The 17792-nt window shown below is 40.6% G+C and overlaps 1 protein-coding gene across 7 annotated transcripts in view; it reads left to right on the forward strand.

Moving 5' to 3' along the window:
* LOC124794992 (protein phosphatase 1B) overlaps positions 1-17792 on the forward strand; it is a 228502-nt gene that overhangs the window by 101582 nt on the left and 109128 nt on the right. The window lies entirely within an intron of this gene.

Below are 17792 nucleotides of genomic sequence, written 5' to 3' on the forward strand. Positions count from 1 at the left end.
CCCACCCAACTTCTACAACATCCTAGTCCATCCCTATGCCACTCTCAATCCCAACTTGCTGCCACAGGGATCATCTCCCTGTGGAAGACAGGTGCGAGACCTGCCCAATCCACTCACTTTGCATTTCCTATTCCAGTCTTGTTACAGGCATATCTTACCACATCAAAAGCTATGCCACCTGTGAAAGCAGTCATGTTGTGTACCAGCTCTGCTGCAACTATTGCACAGCTTTTTATATTGATATGACCACCAACTAGCAGTCCAACAACATAAACAGCTACTGCCAAACTTTTCCCGAGAGCAAAATAGACCACCATGCGGAACATCACTAACCTGAACACAACATGCTTTATATCAATGGCTGCTTCAAAACCCAGACCATCTGGATCCTCCCCTCCACCACCAGCTATTCTGATCTGCACAGATGGGAGTTATCCTCACAACACATTGTGCACTCCCAAATGATCCTGGCCTCAACTATGGTAACCTACTATCCACACATCCACCACCCAACAGTTTCCGCTCCCCTCGTCCTATTACCCCTCTACCTTTTCGCTCGCCGCCTCTTACCGCTCGCCGCCTCTTACCGCTCAGTTCCTATCCACTCCTTTGTTTCCCCCCTTCCCCACGTGCCACCTCCTGGCCTCTATAGTCCCTAAACACTCTGCCAGATGGTGTGCTTCTGCCTTCTCTCCCCCTACTTGTAACCTGCTACCCTTCCCCTCTTCCCTGCGCCACACCAAGTCTACACCTACATCCACATGGGTACTCTGCAAATCACACTTAAGTGCACTGCAGAGGGTTCATCGAACAGCCTTCACAATAAAACACTATTATTCCACTCCCGAGCAGCGTGTGAAAAAGGCAAACACCTGTGTCTTCCCTTTTGAGCTGTGATTTCCCATATTTTATTATTATTATGATGTTTCTCCCTATGTAGGTCGGCATCATCAAAATATTTTCTCATTTGGAGGAGTAAGTTGGTGACTGAAATTTTGTGAGAAAATCGCTCCACAACGAGAAAAGCCTCATTTTAGTGATGTCCACCCTAAATCCTGCATCATATCCCCCCTATTTCTCGATAATACAAAATGTGCTGCTCTTCTTGATCTTTCTTGTTGTACTCCGTTAATACTATCTGGTAATGATCCGACACCGGGCAGCAGTACTCCAAAAGAGGACGGACAGGCATAATGCAGTCTAGTAGATTTGTTGCATCTTCTAAGAGTTCTGCCAGTAAAATGTAGTCTTTAGTTTGCCTTCCCCACAATTTTTTTTTTCCCAATTTAAGTTTTTGTAATTGTAATTCCTGGGTATTTAGTTGAATTTACAGCCTTTAGATTTGACTGATTTATCATGTAACCAAAGTTTAATGGACTCCTTTTAGCATGCGTGTGGATGACCTCTCACTTTTCATTATTTTGGGCAATTGCCAGTTATCGCACCATACAGATATCTTCTCTAATCCGTTTTGCAATTTTTTTGGATCTTCTGATGTTCTTATTAGATGATAAATAACAGCATTGTCTGCAAACAACCTAAGATGGCTGCTCAGATCCTCTCCTAAATCATTTATACAGATAAGGAAGAGCAGAGGGATATAACATGGCCTTGCCAAACACCAGAATCGCATCTGTCGTACTCGATGACTTTTCGTGAGTTACTACAAACTGTGAACACTCTGACAGGAAATCTGAGGTGCGGTGTCAAAAGCCTTCTGGAAATCTAGAAGTATGGAACCAATTTGAAATCCTGTGTCAGTAGCATTCAACACCTTGTGCGAGTACAGAGCCAGTTGTGTTTCACAAGATTGATGTTTTTTAAATCCATGTTGACTGTGGGTCAATATATGGTACTCTTTGAGGTTATTCATGATGTTCGAAAACACAATATATGTTCCAAAATCCTGCTGCAAATCAATGTTAATGACAGGAGCCTGTAATTTGGTGGATTTCTGCTATTGCCTTTCTTGAATGTTGATCACTATTCATGTTACATTGGCATTCCAGTTCGAGCTGCCGGTGGTAGCAATTTTGTGCACGTGTGCATGTGTGCTTGCTTATGAGTGCATGTTTGCTTTGCTGAATAAAGCTTTGGCCAAGAGCTGTAATGTCTTAAAATCTTTTAGTTGTGCCTGTCTGCAACTCAACAGGTCAACTGCACAGTGAGTAAAAATCTATCCTTCCCCAGTATTGTTAGTATTCCAACCTGGAGTTTCCATTTCTGGAAAAGACAAAATAATCTATACTGACTGTGTAATGGTGTCAAAAATGTATTTTTGTTACAAGATTCACATTTTTTGACTGGTAGCCATTGTACAAACGATTAATATATAAATTCTTGTAAAAGAAGGGATTGTCATGAAAGAAGGGATTATAAATAAGGTGAAATTCAAGCAAAGTGAGGAATAAATAGAATCAATGCGAAGACATGGACAAAAATATATGATGACAAAACAGAAGAAATTAAATAAAACAAACGCCAGGTAGGAATATTAACAATGTAGGAAAAGACAGATTGCTGGCCGGCCGAAGTGGCCGCGCGGTTCTGGCGCTGCAGTCTGGAACCACGAGACCGCTACGGTCGCAGGTTCGAATCCTGCCTCGGGCATGGATGTGTATGATGTCCTTAGGTTAGTTAGGTTTAACTAGTTCTAAGTTCTAGGGGACTAATGACCTCAGCAGTTGAGTCCCATAGTGCTCAGAGCCAACAGATTGCTGCACTGTAAAGAAGACCTGTGAAATTGCTGACAGGTACAGTTGAAAGACACTAACTTTAAATCTAAGTTAATACAAAACAGTAATTAAAATTACATGAATAAAGATTCCAGGTGGAAAAAGAATGATAGGAAGAAAGAATGAGAGCAGTTCAAATACTTGAAATATTGATTAAAATGACATGAGAAAGGAATAGAAATAAAAAACACATCAAAACCAATTAATTGAATAAAAATAACGATCAAAGTTTTTGTGAAGATTTAAATAAATTTCAAAGCAGCTAATGAGCTTTAAACCCACAACCTTTTGCATGTGAGTAGTGCACCTTATCCATTACGCTACACGAGTGATATGTATGATGTTCTTTTTTAAACCTGTACAGTATCACTCAGAATTTGAATTTATTTTTTTTTTCCTCCCCCCATTGATTACTCACGAACGAGGGCTCACCAGGGTGAATAGCTGTGATACTTGGGACCTCAGCTTACATCACTGTATAGATGGTTTCAAAAAGACGATCCCACTGCTGTGGACCTCTGCTTGTAAGACTTGTGTTACACCGCCCACTGTATTTCAGTAATGCTCCTTGTAAATCGACTGCCACTTTACCTTCTGCTTTTTAGGTAATAAAGTGTGCATAAAACCCGTATGCAGCACTGTTGTGCTTTTTGTTTTCTGGCACACCTCACAGCTCCTCAGCAGGTTTCTTACTCGTCTTGGCATGTTGAAAAACTAACAGTTGCATCAGAGTTTCTCCAAGCGTTTTCTTTGGGCCACAGTGTACACAACTAAGGTACGTATGCCACACTAGTATTTCTATACCTTGATATACATGTTTTCCATGCTTCTTATTTCACATTTGCTGTGTGATACAGAATGTTGTCATGTATCAGGTAATATCCTCTTATCTTCTCGCTCACACAGTTATATATTCTTTTAACATCAGTCTTTCACATTTCTGTTCTCTTTCTCGGTTTTTCACCATCCTTCGCACAGTTCTTTCTTGTGCAACCCATTCAATGACACAGATATCTTATTTGAACAATAGAAACTCTGGCTTGGAGTATCAACAATGTGAGGAAAAGACAGGTTGCTACTTATCATGAAGACGATACGTTAAGTTGCAGACGTTAAAAGACACTTACACATTAACTTTGGGCCACAGCTTGTGTTGGAAAAAGAAAGAGAAACCCACACACACTCATTCGCTCAAGCAAGCACACCTCATAAACACATGACTGCCATCTCCAGCAGGTTGGACCAGATTGCAACTGTCACGTGGATTGGAAGCAGCAATCTGGAGAGGGTGAGGAAGGAAAAGGCATAGAAGGGTATGGTGGAGGGGAGAGGAGTTCTATGTGGTGGAGTGTGCAGTGACTACACTTCCAGCAAGGCACATTGTCAGGAGGCTGCGAGGCAGGAAGGTGGGGAGGGAAGGTGGCATGGGGAGGTAGGGCAGGGCACAGAGCAAAAAAGGAGAGGAGCAGGGAAATGTGGGCAAGTGTGTTGGTGGAGGGACACACACACACACACACACACACACACACACACACACACACACACACACACACACACACGGATGTTGGGATGCAAACATAGAAGAGGTGATAGACTGGGGGGGGGGGGGGGTGACTGTTAAGTGAGTATCAATCGGGAATGGGGTGGGGAAGGAGAGGAGGAGGGATAGCAGGGTACAAGTGGGGGGAGAGAAGAGCACTGTCTTGTGGAGTGTGCAGGGACTAGAGACTGCCAGGCTCAGCTTTGGGAGGTGAGGCATGGAAGAAAAGAAAGTGGAGCAGAAAAGAAAAGGAACAGGAAAGGGGAAAGGACTGCAGGAACACTGGCAGAAGGCAGCACACATTGAGAGTGAGGGAATGTGAAATGCAGGAGATGATAGGACGAAGGGTGGAAACTGTTGGGTGGAGGATGTGGGGACAGTATGTTACCGTAGGTTGAGGCCGGGATAATTTTGGGAGTGGAAAATGTGCTGTAAGGATAAATATCACGTGTGCAGTTAAGAAAAGCTGGTGATGGAGGGGAGGGCCCAGATGGCTTGGGTAATGAAGTAGCCATGTTGTGCCACAGTGGGGTCTAACTTACTCTTGGCCACAGTTTGGTGGTGGACCGTTCATTCTGGTGCAAAGCTGGTTGGTAGTCATAGCAATATACACAAGCTGTGCAATGATTGCAGCAGAACTGTTATTTAATATGAGTACTTTCACCAGTGGGCCGGTCTCTGATGGGCTAGAATAAGCCTGTGACAGGACTGGAATAGGATGAGTTGGGTGGTTGGATTGGGCAGATCTTGTACCTGGCTCTTCCACAGGGATGTGATCCTTGTGGCAAGGGGTCACTATTGGGAGTTGCATAGGGATGGATTAGGATGTTGTGGAGGTTGGCTAGATAGGGATGGACTAGGTTGTTGTGAAGGTTGGGTAGGCAAAGGAACACCACTTAAGAGGCGTGGGAAGGAACTGGGCTAGGATGTCTCTCATTTCAGGGCATGATGATAGGTAATCATAGCCCTGGTGAAGGATGTGCTTCAGTCGTTCCAGTCTCGGATGGTACCAGGTGATGGAGAGGGCACTCTTTTGTGGCTGGTTCTTGGGAGTGGTGGGAGGATTGGGGGTGTAAGTGGGAAATGGCATGGGAGATCTGTTTGCGGACTTGGTCAGTGCCTGTCTGTGAAGGCCTTGGTGAGACCCTTGGCATACTGGGCAACTGAGTTCCTGTCACATGGTCCCCGGATGGCCAGGCTGTGTGGCAGGAATTTGTTTATGTGAAAGGGATGACAGTCGTCAAAACGCAGGTATTGCTGGTGGTTGGTGGGTTTAATGTGGACAGAGATGTGTATGTTTAATCCAAAAGGCAACATTCTATATTGAGAACAGTGTGATATCCTGATGTTAGATTGGACTAGTGAAAACTGTCGCACATTCAGGTTTTTGTGGCAGTTCATGTATGTTCTGTAGGTGACCTCTTTTGGGTTCAAAAATTTTATTAACTTGATGGACACCGAAAAGTAGCCTCACTGTTTTGCCACAATGAATAATAGAATGTTATACTGACACATGACCTTCCTGTCATAACAGACAGTCGCTAGCATTTCTTGCAACTCTTTCTTGACAACATATTTTCTTGCCTGTGGTATTTGATAAGGGGGTATAAAATAAGGTTTTTGTGGTATTCTTATTTTCTATGGTAGAACCCTTTAGTACTCTGATTGTCTGATGAAAACTTCCTAGTATTTTTCTGTGAATTCGATTAGCATTATAGCTGCCTTGAATTCTAAGCTCACTATCTTCCTGCATATTTCATCTCCAGAAAGTTCAGCTTCTCCTTTTTCATGTCTAAGAATTATACTACCTTGAGTGTTTCACCTCTGCCTCCTCTTCTTCATGTTCACATGCAGCTAAGTGGTATGTACGGGAAAAACCTCACACTTGGTCTACTGTTGTTTTCTTATAAAACCTTTATCTTCTTTCTTTCTCTTCTTCATAAAATCTTAATTTGCTGCTCCTGTAATCTGTTTCCACCTGATGCTCCATCAACCAATCTGGTCCCACAGTGATCTTTTGCAAATTTGGCTTGATGACTGTGTTCATATGATGTACTTCTCCATCCATTTCTACATCTATCAGTACTTGAGAGTGAATTGGTTTCCCATATTCACCCTCAACACCTTTTATTTTGTAACCACTAACCAGTAAACTCACTATCTTAACTTCTGACGTAAATAATTTATTATAGACACTGCCTGTTATTGCACATGTTGACTTCCTTTATCAATTAATGACTTTGTCTTTTGCCCACACATTGTAACCTCAGAAATAAAGGTAAATACTGCCTTATTCTCTTACATATTTTCCTCCTCTGTTTAATCTTCTTGTTCATCATTCAGTTTTTGTGATTTTATCATACAGATGGTTCTCATGCCATTTGTTACGGGTGGCCCCACAACATTCGTTGCAGGGCAGAGCGTTCCAGAAACTGTTGTATGTTTCCTGCATGCTCATTGGCTGCCCATCCACACAAATTTTCACCCACCATGCTGCATAATTATCTTTGCAGGCCATGTCCTTCTCCTGTCTTGCCTGTTTCTTGCATTCTGGAGTATCTAAAATGATAACGACCACATCCTGTACTGCTTCCTTGCTAGTGATCGTTAGCTCCTGGTGTATCTCTTACTGCTGTCCTCACTGCCGAAGTTTTCTCTCCGCATGTCTGGCTCCCTCTCTCCATGTTCTGACTGCACAAATATTACTTGAGAATGCTCCATCATATCTTTGTTTGTTTCTATTATGTGAATGCATACTTCACACCATAATCTGATGTGCCATCCTGCATACTTTTTGACCAATATTTATTTGAAAACTTGTTTTCAAATTCTCCTTAAGTCAAACCTTTGGTTAACAACATAAGGAACTGTCATCTTGTAATCCCGTACTTCTGATGATAAACCATGGAAATTCCTGATGAATGCCACTGGGTTTAATTTGGTTTTGCCACTCGGTTTAATTTGGTTTTGGGATGTAATTGATTAAATTTGCGACTGGGGTTAACTTACAATTGTTGGGGCAATTTGTCTGTTCACAGACCACTCTTCTATATGCAGTTTATTATTTACTGTTTTCCTACCCATTTTTCTAAAATATGCTGCACTTCCTGTACTACTTGGCCTATTGTGTTAACTTTTGACTTGATTTATGCATAAAGCAACTTCAGCATGTGCTTGCTTATTCATCTGCATCTGGTCTTCTACAGCGTTTCTCCTTTTCACTAATATTTTTTGCTGTTGTTGCTGTTTTACCCAGGTTTCCTGAATTTCCTCCTCTTGTTTCCCCTAATTGTGACTTGATTTCGTCATTGGACTTGTGATGTTCTTTGTTTTCTCTTCTGTTTCTGTTTTTCATGTCTTAAACATTTCTCTAAAACCTAGCCTTTGTTCTTCTTGACTGTCCTTCATTGATTGGAGTTGCGATTTTACCTCTGTGTTAAATACTTTGATTTTTTTGTTTGGCACTCTAATTTTTGTTCTGATTTGTTCTTCAAATTCCTTTGAGCGATTTTCTTGGCTATCTAATTTTTCATCAGTTGATGATGTAAGTTCTTTGTTTGATTGTATTAGCTCTTCAATATTGTTTGCTTGCCAATAAAACTTTTTAGTTATTAATGGGAACTGCTGGAATATCTGGAATATTTCATAACCTTGTCTTCAGTATTTCTACGTAGGTAGCACAACTGTTCTTGCTGCTGTGTACTCCTGCCATATCTTTTGGAGTGGGGTTGCCTTGCTGTCACTTCCTTTCATAATTCTATCATCAAATGCACATTTTGTCAAATTACTCATCCATGTTTTCCTTTTTAATTTCACTTATCAGTGACACTGGCTCTGTTTTCACTGTTTTATATTCACAAAAGTACTACCCAAAATATTGCACAAACCTTAGCAACTGTCAGGATCCTACAATACCACATTTATTTACACGAAATTTTATTTACACTTTCCATATCCTACTGCAGCAGTTCTAACTACTTACCTACCGCACTGATTTAATTATTCACCTTCAGCACTTGTGACACTCATTCGTTTTCTGTTACTGGTGTCTGCTGTGTGCTGTGGTGTAGAGACTACTTGATCTTTGTTTTTGCTGTGTGATCCGGCCTCCTCTTCTTGTTTTGTTTGGCTCTGGCAATTTGGAACAATTTATTCGCTCATTGCACTTGTAAGTCATTGTATCCAAAGATTTAAATAGTTTGGTCAGTCATCAACACTTGTAATTTGGCTCCTTTCACTTTTTTCCATTATCATATCTGAAAATAAAAACAATTTGCCCACTCACTAACATGTAAGTCATTGTAATCAAAAACTGAAAGGGAGCCACAATTAAAACTCCACTGCAGTTTGATTATAGACTGTTTGAGAGGACAAACTTACACACAGGTTGCACACGTCAAACTATTGAAATTCCTTACTGTGCACCTGTAGGCATGTGCCTTATCAAAAATTCACTTTATTTCTTCATTAGTTCTAACCAGAATAATAAAATAATGGCAAGGTTTTGTTGGATTTAAACAGAATTATTATTCTTTAGGCTCAAGCGAAATATCTGTAAGTTGATTAATCATATTCACACTACAGTGAGCTCCGATTCCCTGTTGTGGATTACAAATCTTTCTTGGGAGAGGAATGTAAATGTACTATTGAATTTTAGCTCCTCATTCTGTCTAATGACTGATCACACATTGCAGCAAAACTGTTTCCTTTATCGCAGTCTCAAATATATAATGTCCTAGCAGACTTGCTAGCTGTGATTAATGTTACATAGCTGGAGAGTCGAGGGGCATGAAAGGGAAGCAGTGGTTGGGAAAGGAGTGAGACAGGGTTGTAGCCTCTCCCCGATGTTATTCAATCTGTATATTGAGCAAGCAGTAAAGGAAACAAAAGAAAAATTCGGAGTAGGTATTAAAATTCATGGAGAAGAAGTAAAAACTTTGAGGTTCGCCGATGACATTGTAATTCTGTCAGAGACAGCAAAGGACTTGGAAGAGCAGTTGAACGGAATGGACAGTGTCTTGAAAGGAGGATATAAGATGAACATCAACAAAAGCAAAGCGAGGATAATGGAATGTAGTCAAATTAAATCGGGTGATGCTGAGGGGATTAGATTAGGTAATGAGACACTTAAAGTAGTAAAGGAGTTTTGCTATTTAGGGAGTAAAATAACTGATGATGGTCGATGTAGAGAGGATATAAAATGTAGACTAGCAATGGCAAGGAAATCGTTTCTGAAGAAGAGAAATTTGTTAACATCGAGTATAGATTTAATTGTCGGGAAGTCGTTTCTGAAAGTATTTGTATGGAGTGTAGCCATGTATGGAAGTGAAACATGGACGATAACCAGTTTGGAAAAGAAGAGAATAGAAGCTTTCGAAATGTGGTGCTACAGATGAATGCTGAAGATAAGGTGGGTAGATCACGTAACTAATGAGGAGGTATTGAATAGGATTGGGGAGAAGAGAAGTTTGTGGCACAACTTGACTAGAAGAAGGGATCGGTTGGTAGGACATGTTTTGAGGCATCAAGGGATCACAAATTTAGCATTGGAGGGCAGCGTGGAGGGTAAAAATCGTAGAGGGAGACCAAGAGATCAATACACTAAGCAGATTCAGAAGGATGTAGGTTGCAGTAGGTACTGGGAGATGAAGAAGCTTGCACAGGATAGAGTAGCATGGAGAGCTGCATCAAACCAGTCTCAGGACTGAAGACCACAACAACAACAACAACAACAACAACAGCTGGAGATACATTTTTCGAATGGATTAGGTGAAGTGTTTAAAGCGTTTTGGTTTGTTTATGTATTAGCATCAGTTTATTTTTGACACTAATTATTTCAGTCACTTTAGCAGCAGGCAATTAAGAAAACAAGCCTAAGGTGTCACTTATAATTTGCGAAAAACTTTTCAAACTGGTTATGCATGTAATAACACTTTACTGCCCACATGTATTGCCACTGGTGGAAGTATCCCAGGCCTGCTGAATGCTGAATGCTCCTACTGTTCAACTGCACAGAAAACTTCTAAATCGCAAAGTATAATAAAAAAAGCTAAGTCCAGGATCTTGACTCAGAGTCCCAAAGTGAAGTCCACTAACCGAGGAGGACCACTCCTGTTAAAACAGACTCATTTTAACTCTTCTGAGTCATCAACATTATTCCTCTATTCTAGGAGACACAGCTCCTCCTCTTTAGAGTCAACAACCCAAATCCACATCATGTGTCAACATCAGTTCCCAGCTAAACTTTCCACATCCTCACTATCCCTTCAGTTTGTCTGCCATTGGCTGCCGCCCCCATGCTTCTCCCATCAAGTTATTCTTTTTTAGTGCTGTGCCATAAATTACAAATTTATAGAACTGTGAACCATTTGGTGAACATCAGCAACAAAGTGTGTATTCTAAATCACACTTAAAAATTGTGCAGATGCTATACATTTACTTGGTCTAATCTCTTATATAAAAAAAAAAACCTACAGTATTTTGAATTACTTCACTAAAATGTAGCTATTCATCAAATATGTCAAAAACAATGGCTCCTAGCAAAATGGTCCCCAGTACAAACTGAAACTACCTTAAATTTTCCATAAAATCTCTTCCTCATTTTTTTTCTCCAGGGCTAATGGTTTCTGTGTTTCAGGGAATGGAGAAATTGCACGCTATTAAAAATGTTGTTTTAACAGTATATAATTAAAGTTAATCTTTAAATGAAATCGGTTAAAAAATACTAAATTGTGTGCCATGTCTAAATGTGTTCTGGGGGTGTAAAAGGGTGAAGGGGAGGGTGATGTGTGGAGTAGAAGTGCGAGCGAAGATAGATCACCAGATTGTGTTCGTGCACTTCTCTCGTTCATAACTCTGCAGACTGAAGATTGAGATTATAATTCCTCACACTGTCTACCCCACTACAACACAAGAAGCAACTACAGAGTGAATTGCAAAGATGTACCCATCCTAGCAGCATCCTTTATGAAGCACTGGCAACACATTGTGAAGACATGCCGGATAGAGGGCGGGGGTGTATATTTCCCACAAAGTGCATTATCACTACATGGAATACAGATGTATACCAGTTACGAACACTGTACCTTGCTGCTGGTGGGGAGCCTTGCATGCCTCAGCAATACAGGTAGGTGTACTGTAGGTGCAACCACAAAGGAGGAGTATCTGTTGAGAGGCTAGACAAACATGTGGTTCCTGAAGAGGGTCAGCAACCTTTTCCAATAGTTGCAGAGGCAATGGTCTGGATGATTGACTGATCTCTGGCCTTGTAACATCAACCAGAACAGTCTTGCTGTGCTGGTACTGTGAATGGCTGAAAGCAAGGGGAAACTACAGCCATAATTTTTCCTGATTGCATGCAGCTGTACTGTATGGTTAAATAATGACGGCATCGTCTTGGGTGAAACATTCCAGAGTTAAAAAAAAGTCACCCATTCCTATCTCTGGGTGGGGACTACTCAGGAGGATGTCGTTATCAGGAGAAACAAAACTGCCATTCATCAGATTAGACCGTGAAATGTCAGATCCCTAAATCGGGCAAGTAGGTTAGAAAATTTAAAAATGAAAATGGATAGTTTAAAGTTACACTACTGGCCATTAAAATTGCTACGCCACGAAGATGACATGCTACAGATGCGAAATTTAACTGACAGGAAGAAGAAGCTGTGATATGCAAATGATTAGCTTTTCAGAGCATTCACACAAGATTGGCGCTGGTGGCGACACCTACAACGTGCTGACATGAGGAAAGTTTCCAACCGATTTCTCATACACAAACAGCAGTTGACCGGCGTTGCCTGGTGAAACGTTGTTGTGATGCCTCGTATAAGGACAATATTTTTATTCATTCTTCATTACTAGATGGGCATTCTGTTAGTAAAAGGGTGAATGGCCTTTCAGACCATGATGCACAAATTTTAACACTAAAAGGTTTTTGTACTCAAACCAATGTCATATTTAATTACAAACTATGTAGGAAAGTTAAACCAACAGCAATAGAGAGTTTTTTTTTTTTTTAAACTTGTCAAGGAACAAGAGTGGAAAGATGTTTATAGTGCCAATAATATAGATGATAAATACAATGCTTTCCATAACACATTTCTCATGCTCTTTGAGAGTTGCTTTCCATTAGAAAATTCTAAATGAGGTACTAGCAGTAATGGACAGCCTAGTTGGCTGAATAGTGGGATAAGGATATCATGTAGAACAAAGTGGGAATTATATCAAAATGTTAGAAGTAGTCACAATCAAGCTACCGTAGCCCATTACAAACAGTATTGTAAGGTGCTTAAAAATGTTATTAGCAAGGCAAAAAGTATGTGGTATGCAAGTAGAATAGCTAATTCACAGTATAAAATTAAAGCCATATGGTCAGTTGTGAAGGAAGTGTCTGGTCAGCAGCACAAGGTCAATGATATAACGTCAGTTTGCAGTAATAATATTTCTGTTACTGATAAATCAGATATATGTACAGTATTTAACAATCATTTTCTGAGCATTGCGGGTGAATTAAATAAAAATTTAGTTTCTGCAGGAAATCGTATAAATTTCTTAGCAAATGCCTTTCTGAGATTGACGTCTGAAATACTCCTCTGTGATACAGACAAGAGGGAGATTGAGTCAATAATTAAATCACTGAAGACTAAGAACTCTCATGGCTATGGTGGAGTGTCTAGCAGAATATTAAAGTACTGTGCTGCACATGTTAACCTTGTATTTAGCCATATTTGTAATTTTTCCTTTAGGAATGGTCAGTTTCCTGAGCGATTAAAGTACTCAGTAGTAAAGCTGCTTTATAAAAAGGGAGAAAGGCATAATGTAGACAATTTTAGACCTATTTCTATGCCATCAGTGTTTGCAAAAGTTATCGAAAAGGCTGTGTATGTGAGATTAATTGATCATTTTATACCACATAATTTGCTATCAAATGTACAGTTCGGCTTTAGAAGTCGTTTGACAACTGAAAATGCTATATTCTCTTTTCTCTGTGAGGTACTGGATGGGCTAAACAAAAAGTTTCGAATGCTTGGCGTATTTTTTGATTTAACAAAGGCATTTGACTGTGTTGATGTCACAATATTGCTCCGGAAGTTGGACCATTACAGAATAAGGGGAGTAGCTCACAATTGGTTCACCTCTTACTTTAGCAACAGGCAGCAAAAGGTCATTATTCACAATGTTGATAACGGCTGTGATGTGGGATCTGAGTGGGGTACTGTCAAGTGGGGGGTGCCCCAGGGATCAGTGTTGCGGCCGCTCCTGTTCCTTATTTATATAAGTGATATGCCCTCTAGTATTATGGGTAACTCTAAAATATTTCTGTTTGCTAATGACACTAGCTTGGTAGTAAAGGATGTTGTGTGCAACATTGACTCGGTTTCAAATAGTGCAGTACATGACCTCAGTTCGGCTTGTAGAAAATAAACTAACGTTAAATCACAGTAAGACTCAGTTTTTACAGTTTCTAACATACAATTCAACAAAACCTGACGTTTTAATCTCACAGAACGGGCATATGATTAGTGAAACTGAACAGTTCAAATTTCTAGGTGTTCAAATAGATAGTAAGCTTTTGCGGAAAGCCCACATTCGGGACCTTGTTCAAAGACTTAATACTGCCATTTTTACTATTCGAACGGCATCAAAAGTGAGTGACACGTAAATTAGTCTACTTTGCTTATTTTCATTCACTTATGTCGTATAGTATTATGTTTTTGGGTAACTTTTCCCACTCTGAAAGGATATTTTTGGCTCAGAAATGGGCAGTTCGGGCAGTAAGTGGTGTGAGTTCACGAACCTCTTGTCGACCTCTGTTCACGAGTCTGGGTATTTTGACATTGGCCTTTCAATATGCATATTCCTTAGTGTCATTTCTTGTTACCAATATTAGTTTATTCCCAAGAATAAGCAGCTTTCACTTGGTTAATACTCAGCAGAAATAAAACCTCCGTTTGGACGGACTTCCTTAACTCTGGTGCAAAAAAGGTGTTTAGTATACTGCTGTATCCATTTTCAATTATCTACCACTAGAATTCAAAAATCTTAGCAGTAATCCACGCACTTTCAGATCGAAACTCAAGAGTTTCCTCATGGGTTACTCCTTCTATTCTGTCAAGGAGTTCCTTGAAAACTTAAGCTGATTCTTATTGTATTGCTGATAGCGTTTACTTAAACTTTGGACTGAATTTTTTTCAGGTTCAAGAACATTTATTTTTATCTGTTATTACTTTTATGTTGTAAGTTCATGTACTGACATGTTCCATGACCTCGGAGATTGGCTCTTCAGTTTGGTCCAATGGAACATGACTTCCGACTTGATAAATGTCAGATTGTAGTCTATCATGATCGCAGTGTATCGTATCGCGACATTGCTGCTCACGTTGGTTGAGATCCAATGACTGTTAGCAGAATATGGAATTGGTGGGTTCAAGAGGGTAATACGGAATGCCGTGCTGGATCCCAACGGCCTCGTATCACTAGCAGTCGAGATGACGGGCATCTTATCTGCATGGCTGTAACGGATCGTGCAGCCAAGTCTCGATCCTTGAGTCAACAGATGGAGACATTTGCAAGACAACCACCATCTGCATGAGCTGTTCGACGATGTTTGCAGCAGCATGGACTATCAGCTCTGAGACCTTGGCTGTGGTTACCCTTGACACTGAATCACAGACAGGAGCGCCTGCGATGGTGTACTCGACGACGAACCTGGGTGCACGAATGGCAAAACGTCATTTTTTCGGATGAATCCAGGTTCTGTTTACAGCATCATGATGGACGCATCTGTGTTTGGTGGCGACATCGCAGTGAACGCACATTGGAAGTGTGTATTCGTCATCGCCATACTGGCGTATTACCCGGCGTGATGGTATGGGGTGCCATTAGTTACACGTCTCGGTCAGCTCTTGTTCGCATTGACAGCACTTTGAAGAGTGGACGTTACATTTCAGATGTGTTACGACCCGTGGCTTTACCCTTCATTCGATCCCTGCAAAACCCTACATTTCAGCAGGATAATACACGACCGCATGTTACAGGTCCTGTACGGGCCTTTCTGGATACAGAAAATGTTCGACTGCTGCCCTGGCCAGCACATTCTCCAGAAAATTGTATAGGGATACCAAGAGATGAGTAGAGCAAGCAGATTCAGAAGGATGTAAGTTGCAGTAGTTACTCGGAGATGAAGAGGCTTGCACAGTTTAGAGTAGCATGGAGAGCCGCATCAAACTAGTCTTTGGACTGAAGAGGAAGAAGAAGAAGAAGAAGAAGAAGAAGACAATGACGGTGACAACATCAACAACATTAACACCAATTATGCTAACGCAAGGAATGCATGTGGCTGAACCTGCATAAATCTGTGCACACTGTTCTGCACTGCTGCAAGGGAAATTCATTCTTAGTCGTCATAATACAGCAGCTGTGGTGTTCTTCCGAGAAAGGCAACTTCCCCAGTACAAGTGCTACTGGATTTTCAGTTTACAGACAGGCTATCCCTTCCCAGCATTTCTTGTCCAGTTCTCTTAGTGAGTAGACAAAATAACTTCACTGAGCTCGTGTTTATATAGTGGATTTATTTTCAATTTCTTAAATGAGTACTTTTTGCAGGTGTTAAGAGAGCTATTATGTAATATATGTTCCTGTAAACAGTGCCAAAGTGTTTTATTTGTAAGTGTTAAGTTGTCAGTGACCTATATAGTGCTGGTGGGGAAGGGATTGAATTGGTAAATGTGACACCTTGCTGCTGTCTATCATTGACAGTGTGTTGTAAAGCCATGTAATTGTGTGGTAGTTCCTTGATGGTGAATTAATGAATCACCAGAAAGTTACTGCACTTATTTCACCATTAATTGTGTTACTAATAGGCTGCATGAATCTTTTCCATTCAGGATCTGCTGACTCTTGTAGAGTGGGCTGTACTGAGTGGAGCATGTCCACAGTATAGCTTCCAAGATGGGTGTTAACATGTCTGAGGGAATGGGACTGATCACATTGAAGTATAGAACAGCAGTTTGCTATAATGCATTGTGTTGCTTACATAGAAATATCTGAAGTGCTACAACACCTAGGTAACGTACCTGTGTTGTGCATGGATGCAATTTAAGCCTCTCTGCCTCTTTGGATATTTGGATAACTGAGGCTGAGGTGATGCATTTGGTACACCTTATGCTGTGAAAAGCATTCCAGACTATGATATTGATATTGGAGACAATGAAACTGTCATTGTTAAATACGTATTGACAGAATGTTAGAATTTGGGGGTGGGGGGGGGGGGGGGGGGGCGGCTCTTCAAGTGTGGTAGACATTTGACAGCTTCAGCTGTTTAGTTTTTTGTACATAATAATGTACTTAACAACTGCAAATAAGTACTCGGTTAATAAACTGAAAATTACTCCACTATATTAACACGATCTGAGTGAAGTTGTTTTGTTTACTCACATAGGAGCACAGGACAGGAAATATTGAGGAGTGAGGAGGTATAGTCCACCTGTAAACTGAAAAACAAGTAGCACTCATGGTATTAGAAGTCACCTTTCCCAGAAGCTACAAATGCACCTTAGGATAACTCGGAATCATTTCCCCTGTAGCAGTTTGGAACAGTGGATTTACAAAGATTTTCTGTCCATGTGTGTTACCTGCATTATTGTCAGCAGTAACTCATATCTGTATTCCATGAATTATCCCATCATGACATTATTGAACTTAGCCTCCTGTGATCATTATCAGAAACATGCGGTGGGGTTACAGTAAATGAGTGTGGTGGTGACTAAGGGAAACATGGAACACTGTGAATAATTTCAGGACAGTTGTGTGGACACTGTCAAGTAGTTCAGCATGTCCTCATGAAATATCACGATAAAAACTCACAATAATCTGATGAAGTGGCCTCACCTACAGGTGTAATAATATTATGGTCAACTAATAATGTTAATGCACTTCGTGAAAAATGAACACCCATCCAGATATGTTTGCACACTGAATCACCGGTGATTCATAAGGCAAGCTGCAGAAGGGTCAGCGTAACATTGTGAAAACACTGTGTAGTTACTTCTTGTGATGTAGTATGGTAGAGAGAGAGAAGGGGGATGAGGGATGTGCCAGCTTGCTCTAAAGTTTGGTACTTGCATGACTACAGTCCAGTGGCCTGCTTTACCTCATGCGCCACCCTCTCCCCCACCTTTCAGCCCTTCTACACCAAGCCCCCAGAACTCAATCAATCCCTTATTACAGCTCTACTGCACTTGGGTGTAGTACATGCATTTAAGATGTGTTTTGAATGACTTTTAAGATAAACATTAATTATATACCATTAAAACAATTTTGTTAATAATCTAAATTTTTTACATGCCCTGCACGCAGAAACTATGAACCCTAGAGGAAAAAATGAATAGTACCTTTTTTGTAGGAAATTTAATGTAATTTAATTTTATACTGGGATAGATTTTCATACAAGCCACAGTTTTTGAGTTACTTGAGAAAAATATAAAAATGTGACCTTTAAATGCCAACCCCCCACACTC

This window comes from Schistocerca piceifrons, chromosome 4 (assembly GCF_021461385.2).
Source record: "Schistocerca piceifrons isolate TAMUIC-IGC-003096 chromosome 4, iqSchPice1.1, whole genome shotgun sequence".
In the NCBI taxonomy this organism is placed as follows: domain Eukaryota; kingdom Metazoa; phylum Arthropoda; class Insecta; order Orthoptera; family Acrididae; genus Schistocerca; species Schistocerca piceifrons.